This window comes from Plectropomus leopardus, chromosome 19 (genome assembly GCF_026936395.1).
Source record: "Plectropomus leopardus strain MGB_pleo_1.0 chromosome 19, ASM2693639v1, whole genome shotgun sequence".
NCBI lineage: Eukaryota > Metazoa > Chordata > Actinopteri > Perciformes > Serranidae > Plectropomus > Plectropomus leopardus.
Window position 1 is genome coordinate 8,516,932 of NC_142194.1, and position 8,887 is coordinate 8,525,818.

At 35.5% G+C, this 8,887-nt stretch overlaps 1 non-coding gene across 1 annotated transcript; it reads left to right on the plus strand.

The window, feature by feature from the left end:
* The first annotated feature begins 3,970 nt into the window (after window positions 1–3,970).
* LOC121959390 (U5 spliceosomal RNA) lies at window positions 3,971–4,084 on the plus strand. The gene has a single exon (XR_006106901.2). It is a non-coding gene; the product is annotated as a U5 spliceosomal RNA (small nuclear RNA).
* The last annotated feature ends 4,803 nt before the right edge of the window (window positions 4,085–8,887 follow it).

The window sequence follows — 8,887 nt, forward strand, 5'->3', positions numbered from 1 at the left end:
CCTGGAAAATTTGGTTTGATTTCTTTCAACATGCAGGAAAAATATATGGAGCAACTAGGCAAAAAATATCCCACAACTTTTTGGCTTTTGCCTACTAGTTCTTTAATGTTGGTTTGGTGCGTCTGGGCCTTTAGTACATTTACAGCTACAACTTGTGTCCTTAGCTGTTTTTGTTGTCAAAAGATGTGTCTGGTCACACAAAACTGCTAAAAATTAGTAATCACTTGGTCACTTAGAGCGGGTTACAGCAGCTGTGTCAGAGTCTGTTTTGATTAAAATGGGGCAGTTTGAGCAGGTAGGATCTCATAACCCGACACAGCTTCTGATTTCAGCGTCTATGTCTTCATCTGGTGGCTGAAAACGGTAATACCATGACATAGCTGCTAATATTTCAACCATATTAGCCTCATTTAGCCATATTCAAGCCATTTATAATGGTTTTCTGTAAATGGGAACATGTATAGCAGGGATATAAATCTTGACACAAATGACAGGAGGCCAAGTTTTTTTTGTTTATCTTTAACTTTTAATCGTAACAAATTAATTGTGACAAATTGGTTTTCTGTCATACAGCAAACCAGAGGGATCAAAATTAAGATTAGAGTTCAAAGTAAACTCGCTTTCTTTAAAAAATTTTTAAGTCTATACAGTGTTTTTGTTCTTGACATTTTTTAGTAAAGAGCCATACTGCTTGAGTTCAACAATACACTGATCAAAGCAGGGTTTGGAGTCAGACCACGACTGATTGTGAATATAGAATTTATAAGAATGATCAGAAGCTGATTTATATAGGTAATGCTGCTATCCATCCAACAGAAAATACAACATCACGTCATATAAACTGAGTAAGTAATTTTATTTTGTTTAACATACTTGCTAACAAAATGTTGCAGGCCTATTATAAAGCATTAGTCTATCCTTTAGGCTATAATCTCCTTTACCTTTATTCTTTCTCTAATGGACAGCTGTTATACTGCTTTTTTCTGTATGTTTGTTTGTTTTACTAATTTATCAATATAATTAACATTGGAGATATAATGTGTTTGAGCTGTGGTAGATGACAATATTGGTAACCTATGAGGCTTATATTGCATCCAACAGCTGGTTAGCTTAGCCTAGCAGACTGGAAACATAGCTAGAGCGAGCCTGACTCTGTCACTCCCAGTCAAGCTACACAAACCCCTAAAAAAAACGGCAAATTGTCGTTTTTGCACTTTTATTTTTGTGTGTATTAAATAAAGAACATATGACTTTCTAATAAATTAGCATTGTGTTCTGCTAGGTGACAGCATCAGGAGCTGTTCCCACATGTTTACAGTCTTTATGCTAAGCTAAATCAGTGCTAAGTTATTTTTGTAGTTTACAGACAGATTAATACACTTCAAAGTGTGACTGTATCAGCTTCTATTATCTGAATATATACAGTTATAAACTGTGACCCTTTTTAGATATTTTAGGGGGGCATTTTTGTCAATTATATGACATCAGGGAGGTCAAATTAGCTGTTCGGGTCACAGAATCTAATGGTAACAGAATGCGGAGTAACACCTGTGAACAAACATCCGGGTCACTGCTGAGATGACGCCAACGGCAAGGGGCGCCGAAGGGACTGAAGGAAAAACTAATTATTTTATTTTTTATTTTTTATGAGTGAAAATTTTAAATACTCAATTTTTTGTATTAATTTATTAATGAATTTGAATTATTTTAATACAATTACTCATTCTTGGTTGGTTAGGTTTTGCCCAATTGAAATTAGGTTAACGGTCAAGAAGAGGTCAGAGGTGAGTTAAGCTAGCTGCTGCCATCATGGCGGATAGTTTTATCGCGGAGCGCTGGAAAACAAGTACAAAACGTCAAAAAGTGAGGAAACGCGATGCGTTAGCTGCTGATATGGAAGTGAAACACCGGTTAAATGTTTTAAAAAGTAAATTTTTCATCATGTTTGAATGTGACCTGCGCTGGAAAGTGGACTTTACCGACGGTTAGCTGTGGTGCAAAGACGATGTGGAGTAACGTTACACAACGTCAAACAGGTAAGTCTCCAGGTGCTTTTATTTGGACTGTTTTTGTGTTTCCAGAGCATAAAAACATTATTTAGTGATGGCGAATTGGCTACTTTACTTTTGTGTGGGGATGGAGTAGTAGTAGTTATTCTTATTTTGTTTAAAAAATAACGCTACACAACAGAAAACAGATTAAAACAGTAACCTTACATCCAAACCATCAAAGCTGGCAGACTACACCTCATCTATTGGACATTTTTATTATTATTTTCATGCATGCCTGTTGTGTTTATACAGTTATCAAAATAAAACTTCAAATTTGTCAGAGTTTTTTTTTTACCTTGTAGGAGTTGTAGTTTTAACATCCGTGGGGACTTTGATTGGACCATGTCCCCTACCTGCGATACTGTATTTCTCCATTTTTTTTTCACTCTGCGATAAAGCAAATTATTAGTAAGGTTTTATGGTTAATTGACGCAAAAACAAAAGAAAAAGACAAATTCAGCAGTTGTGTTGAGAAGGATACTGTTGGTTGTGTTTGGTGTCTTACCACATGGTGTCGTTGTTGTGCATGAAAGCTACAGATTTATGGGAGTAAATAGTTAACAGTAACCTACAGCTTCAAACAGTGCATGTCTGTGTGGAAATTGTAATAAGCACAAAATTATGAATTGAATTAAATTGAGTTAAATTTAAATAAATACATATATACATACATGCATAACGATTGGCCCAAAATGTAATAAAAACAATAGGAAGAATATTCACCATTGTAGTCTTTATTTAAACTATTACATCTAAATTTAGATTTAATATAGGAAAAAACTTAAAACAAGAAAAGGGAAGTGTTTTTTTAGTACTCTTAAATGAACTTTATATGGACAAACAAATAAGGCAGATTTGCGAGTCCTGTTCATTAAATAGCTTCTGCCTCAGGTTGAACACTCAAATGTAAAAAAGAAAAGAAAAAGAAAAGAATATACACTGAATTATAGAAATAAAGCAAAACATAATATTCATAGGCTACTATTTACTATTAAAACAGCTGTCTCAAATAACACCTGGATCGGCTTCAGTTTACTTGTGGGGAGTTCAGACGCCTTTTACAAACGTTGAAATGCAATGCGCAACTTGGCAAGAAAAGCCATGCATTTGCTAAACAAACAATGAATGAATGGTGCAAAGAAAATGCATTAAAATTAGCTGGGGGTAGGGAATATTAGATAATATCCAAAACAAACTTAGCAAATTTCGTAATTGTGTATTAAAATATGCTACATAAAGTTAACAGATTTTTCAGTTTTATCTTTTTTTATCTTTTCTTTCTCTTTTTTAAAAATTTTATTTTATTTGCCATTTATTATTCCCATGCTTTTCAAACAATTTAAGCCTATTTACTCAGGTTTCAAAGGGTCAAACATATCTAGTAACGAAAGAGCTTTCCTGTCTTTACAGCGTTTCTGGGTAGTAGAGAATTTTAACTCATTTTCCATTGGTCTATACGTAAAGTGTGTGTGTGTGTGTGTGTGTGTGTGTGTGTGTGTGTGTGTGTGTGTGTGTGTGTGTGTGTGGGCGGCTCTTTCTTGAATTTAATTTTAAGATTTATTTTCATGTGGGGACATTTAACGCAGCGAGAAATAAATCATCTTGCAACAAGGTTGTGCTTTTGATTGTGTGGTCGAAGTCAAATTACTGAAAAAAATCGTAGAGAGAAAATAAAACTTAAAAATGTATCCCGAAGTGAACACGCAATCCCATCATGCATTGCGCCATAGCTTTAGCGGCTAACCGACGCTAAATAAACGTGTGTTTTTTAACACCAGAAGTCCGCACTACGTTATTGCTGTTGTGTTATCGTTTTCTGCACGTTACGTGGCGTTGATTTTTGTGTATTTTGAGTGAACCAGCACTCAGATTAGTGTCGCCGTGAATCACGTCGATCTCATTCACTGTCCTGAAGCAGATCACTCTTGTTTCTCTTCAGATCGTATAAATCTTTCGCCTTTTACTAAAGATTTCCGTGGAGAGGAACACTAAGAGTTTTACTCAACTTTTTGATGCCCTGCTAACGCGGGGCTTCCCTTTCTTGTTCAAAAAGAATATTGTAGTCAGGACAACGATACTAGTTTGCTTTCAGCAAAGCAGTGTGTGTTTTGTATGTTACAGCATTAAGTATAGGAGCGGTTGTTCATTATGAAAGACAGTATGCCTCCTTGTATGTGACCATGCAACAACAATAAAGGCATCAAAATTCAAATAATTTCAACATGTTGTATTTGAAATTAACTCAAGCATAAGTTATGACTTCAGTATGCCGTTACAGAAGTAATAAAAGCACCAGGAGTAAAATTCTCATCACGCAAAATGGATTATATCATAGTGTTGCCACATTTAACATAAATATCAGTCAAAATATGGAATGTTACATTGTTAGTTTTAAGTGTTTAATGTTCAGTTTTACTCAATATCCTGAAACACTTTTTTATTTTATTTTATTTATTTATTTTTTTACAAAGACTAATTTCTTTTTGCTTCTTTCATGCTAGTTTTTAAATCAGAATCAGGTTTATTAACAACTAGGCTGCGACGATATGAGATTTTTTATGGTATGAACACTCAGAAAATATCATGGTTTCATGGTATCACAGTATTGCGGAAATGTTATTATCAGGTACAGTAAACCAGAAAAAGAATGAAAATGGTTTTTTTTTACATTGTTGAACAAACTTATGACTATAACTGAAACTTTAAAGCAGTCTTTATAAAAATGGAAATATTTGTAAAAAGTCTCCCGTTTGAAAATAACTGAAGTAAAGGTGAGATTGCTATTTTTTTTCACAATACTTTTCATAATCAAATGCACATAGCATGATTATTGTCAGTTTCAACAAAGTAAAAAAAACAAAGTAACTTGTTTGTAAACTAAATAAATGGGAGATAATCATTTAGTTTTACTGAAAATTTGAAGGGGAATTGTTATGTTTATGTTGACATGGAAAACTATAACAGTTATTTTGCTGCAATTTTGTGTTCTTGAAATTGATAATATAATACCAATTGTGCATATTTTGTCAAGGATACCGTTATTGCAAAAATGCCCTGAAATATCATGATAATATTGTAGGACCATATCCTCCACCTCTACTACAGTGTAGAAATACTTTGAAGTTCTGCATTCAAAATTTTAAGTTTAATTTTTTGTTTAAGTACAAAAGTATTAGTGTCAAAATATACATCAAGTAAAAATATCCAAAATGACTAATTTTAGAATAATGTATCTCATATTGTTGGATTACAATTGTTGATGCAATAATGTGTGCATTACTTTATCTACTGCTTATGAATTTACCCTAGAGGATCAATTAAGTTTTATCCTTATATTACAGATTTATCAATTTTAAACTGCAAAGTTATTAATTTTGTCAAATAAATGTAGTGGAGTAAAAAATACAACATTTCTCCCTGAACTGTAGTGGAGCTGAAGTAATCAAAATAATAATCAAGTAAAGTAAAACCACCTAAAAATATACTCAAGCACAGTTCTTGAGAAAATGTACTTATACATTACATCACCGCTTAAAGTATATTTTGCAGATAATATTTGATACTTTTATTGAGGTATTTTCATAATGTGTCAGAGGTACTTTTACTCCAGTAAAGGATATGAAAACTCCTTCTACCACTATGAATAATGAATATAGCGTTTGCTTTTATTGGAATATCATATTAATGCATGTTGCAACCATATTAGTCTCTGCAGGAAAATTACGGTTGTATTTTCCTGCAACACCAGCATGCGTAATCACTCACACACAGAGATGTGCAGTTCTGCCCCAGAGGGACATCATGAGCGTCCAAGCCATTAACAAATGCAGTAAGCCCTTTAAGTATGATTCCCTGCCCTTCCTCCCTGGTTCGTCCCACAGCTCCTCCCGGTTAAAACGTGACACACATCAGTTGTGTGACAGGTCACGTGACGGCCGTAGCATTGATCCGGAAGGAGGGAGGGGAGGGCGGCGGGGAGGGAGGAGGGGGTGGCTGATGTTGCCGAGAAACTGCGTCAGGTCAGCCGCAGACTGCTTGATGCAGACAGGAAGCTGGGTGACTCCGCTTCAGAATAAAGCAAAGTATGGTTTGTTACATAAATAAGAACTCAAAAAACATCATAACAAAGCTAAATCAAATGACTGACATATGAGGTGGCTTGTGACAAACCCACAGAGAATAATCACCCAAATATGCAGCTCTCTAAAGCTTTGTAGCCTTTTTTAGCACCATGTTTTGATGCCATGTCACAGCAGGCAGCCCCAGAGGAAAGGAAATGTGTCATTAAGATCTGGTCTTTGTGTAGTCTGTTTCACCTGGACGCAACTGAGCTTAGTATGAGAAAATCAGTGACCAGTTGACTAGTCTTACACATTTCTAGTTAGCATAGCAATAAAGGTGGTCATATGTCAGGGATGTGTGTTTGTTATTCTGTTCGGAGCTTTTTTGCTCTTTAGTGGTGCAACTTTAATAAGTGCAGCTTTAAAGACTCATATTTATAAAGACTGGTTAACTTATATTCTGACTGAAATAATGTATTGGTGTGGTTTAGTCATGAGACGCAGGTTAAAATATAATTTCCTTTTGTTTTTCTGATGCATTGGCTGCATGCTGGTCCATAAGCAGGTGGTGCAGACGATGTGGGTGAACTCATAAATTATCAATAAGTGTTTGAGGGATTGATTGTTTTATATAATATGTATGTAACACCCTGTGATGCAACAAAACAAAACACCCTGTTAGTGTTCCAGTTTTTCTTTCCTACACAATGTGTGAAGCTACAAATGGAGCAGGTAAAGAAAAGAGCAGTAAAAGCCCCGCAGCTGGAGAGGGTCCATAAAAGGCCCAAAAGTAATTTCATGTTATTACAAAACTGGGAGCCCAAAATGTTGAGCTTTTACTCCTGTGCCTATTTCAAAAGCTGCTGCATTCATTTATTTATTTATAAAAGACATGATGTTCACAAAAAGACATATACAGACACACTTACACTTAACATTACAGGATGGCGTAAAGATTAAACAAGAGCCTACAGTGGAGAGATAGGAAGCTAAAAGCTCATTAAAATAGCTCCTGTTAAAAATAGTGGCAAGATGAACAGAATCACATTAACTTAAAAAAATGAGAAGTACTTGAGGGTAGTGGTGCCATTTATCTAAACAATGACTGTCAGGATCTGGTCTGTTTTTATGATAAAGACTTTTATTGTGCTGTTAAAAAAGAGCAATGCATCATGTCCTATAAGATCATGTTTGTAGCTAGAGTTGTAAATTAAGTTTCCATTTCTCTTCTCTCATACATATGTGAATGAAGAGGACGTGCTCCCTTTGTAGATAGTAATGACTCGTTTGAGGGTAACGAAAACAAGATTCTTAGGGATTATTTGTTTGTTTTTATGGGAGGGGAGGGGATGGTGCAGAAATGGGTTAGGCACTTCATAAAAAACATTTAGCACCAAGGAGGGAAATATGTTTTTTTGATTTGGCTTTGGGGAGGGACATTCAACCTGAACTGGTCACATTTTGTATTTATCTTAAATACCTTAAGTACCTCAAAACCCGCAAGTGGGTTTAAAAAGCAGATTTTTTCTTTAAAAGTCTCCAAAATCGCACCATTATCATAGCCATAAACTGTGAAATATGGTTGTTTATTGCAGATTGAGGGTCATGTATTTCCCCCCAGTCACTCAGGGAGGCTTAAGGAGAAATGTAGTAAATGTAGTTTGTGGGAGGGTTGTGATATTTTAAAAATAAGAATCCAAGTCACACCACAAGTTCAGTTCCTCATTCCCAAGTGATAATAAACTAACAAAAACATAGTTATGAATATTGTATATGATATCTGCCCCTACATTCCTCACACTGGACGTATAAATAAAAAATTCTTACTTTTTTACTACTGATTAATCTGTGTACAATATAGTGGCCCAGGGATAATGTTTTTCTGTAGACCAACCTGGAAGCTAACGTCACCCTGGTTCCCTCGTCTAAAAGCCCATGGGATTTTTACATTGGATCACTGCAGCTCTGGGGCAAAAAAAGTAGTAGAAGTAAAAAGCTAACGTTTAGGGGCGATCACACTGAGATGCATCACAGCAGGTGCAACCCCTCTAAAAGCGCCTTGGAAACACATCTGGAAAAACAGCTGGGAACGCCTGAAGTAGGGCTGTGTGCACATACTGTGTGTGTGTAACCAAAAGTGAAATTGAGGAGCGGAGCGACTCCACGCCTTGAGCCAAAAAGTTGAAAATATTTTAACTTTTACGCAGACCCAAAAACTGCCAGAAAAATGGCTTGTACCGTAGGGAAACAATGGTTTTGCTGCCAATGGTTTTCCAGCGACCCGTCTCGGTGTGATTGGCCCTTTAGGCTAAAACAAACTACACCACGGTTGCGATGGCACCATTGCAAGGCTGTAAAGCTGCGTTCAGTGTGGTTTGGAGTGATAAAGTTCTGTAGTTTTATTTAGCCACTTATTAGCAACCATCTTTTTGAAGACTCATAACAGGCTCAAAATTTGTGAGTGGGGTATGTACTGATATATTTTATGTCATAAAACAAAATGAGAAAGTCCCTTCAGCTTGTGTTAATCGCAGACCTAATTTCAGGCTTCAAACCAAAAACCCATTCAAAAAACCCATTGACTTTGACTGGGGCACTATATGACTAACTTTCATAAGTTTTAATTGGTCCTGGATGGTGGAGGAGGACATGCTCCATACATAGATATTTATTGATTCTAAGGTAACAAAAACAAAACTCTTTTTTTCAGGCGGTTATAAACTAATGAAAACAAAATAATAATAATAAAAAAGGTGAAATACATTAATAAAATAA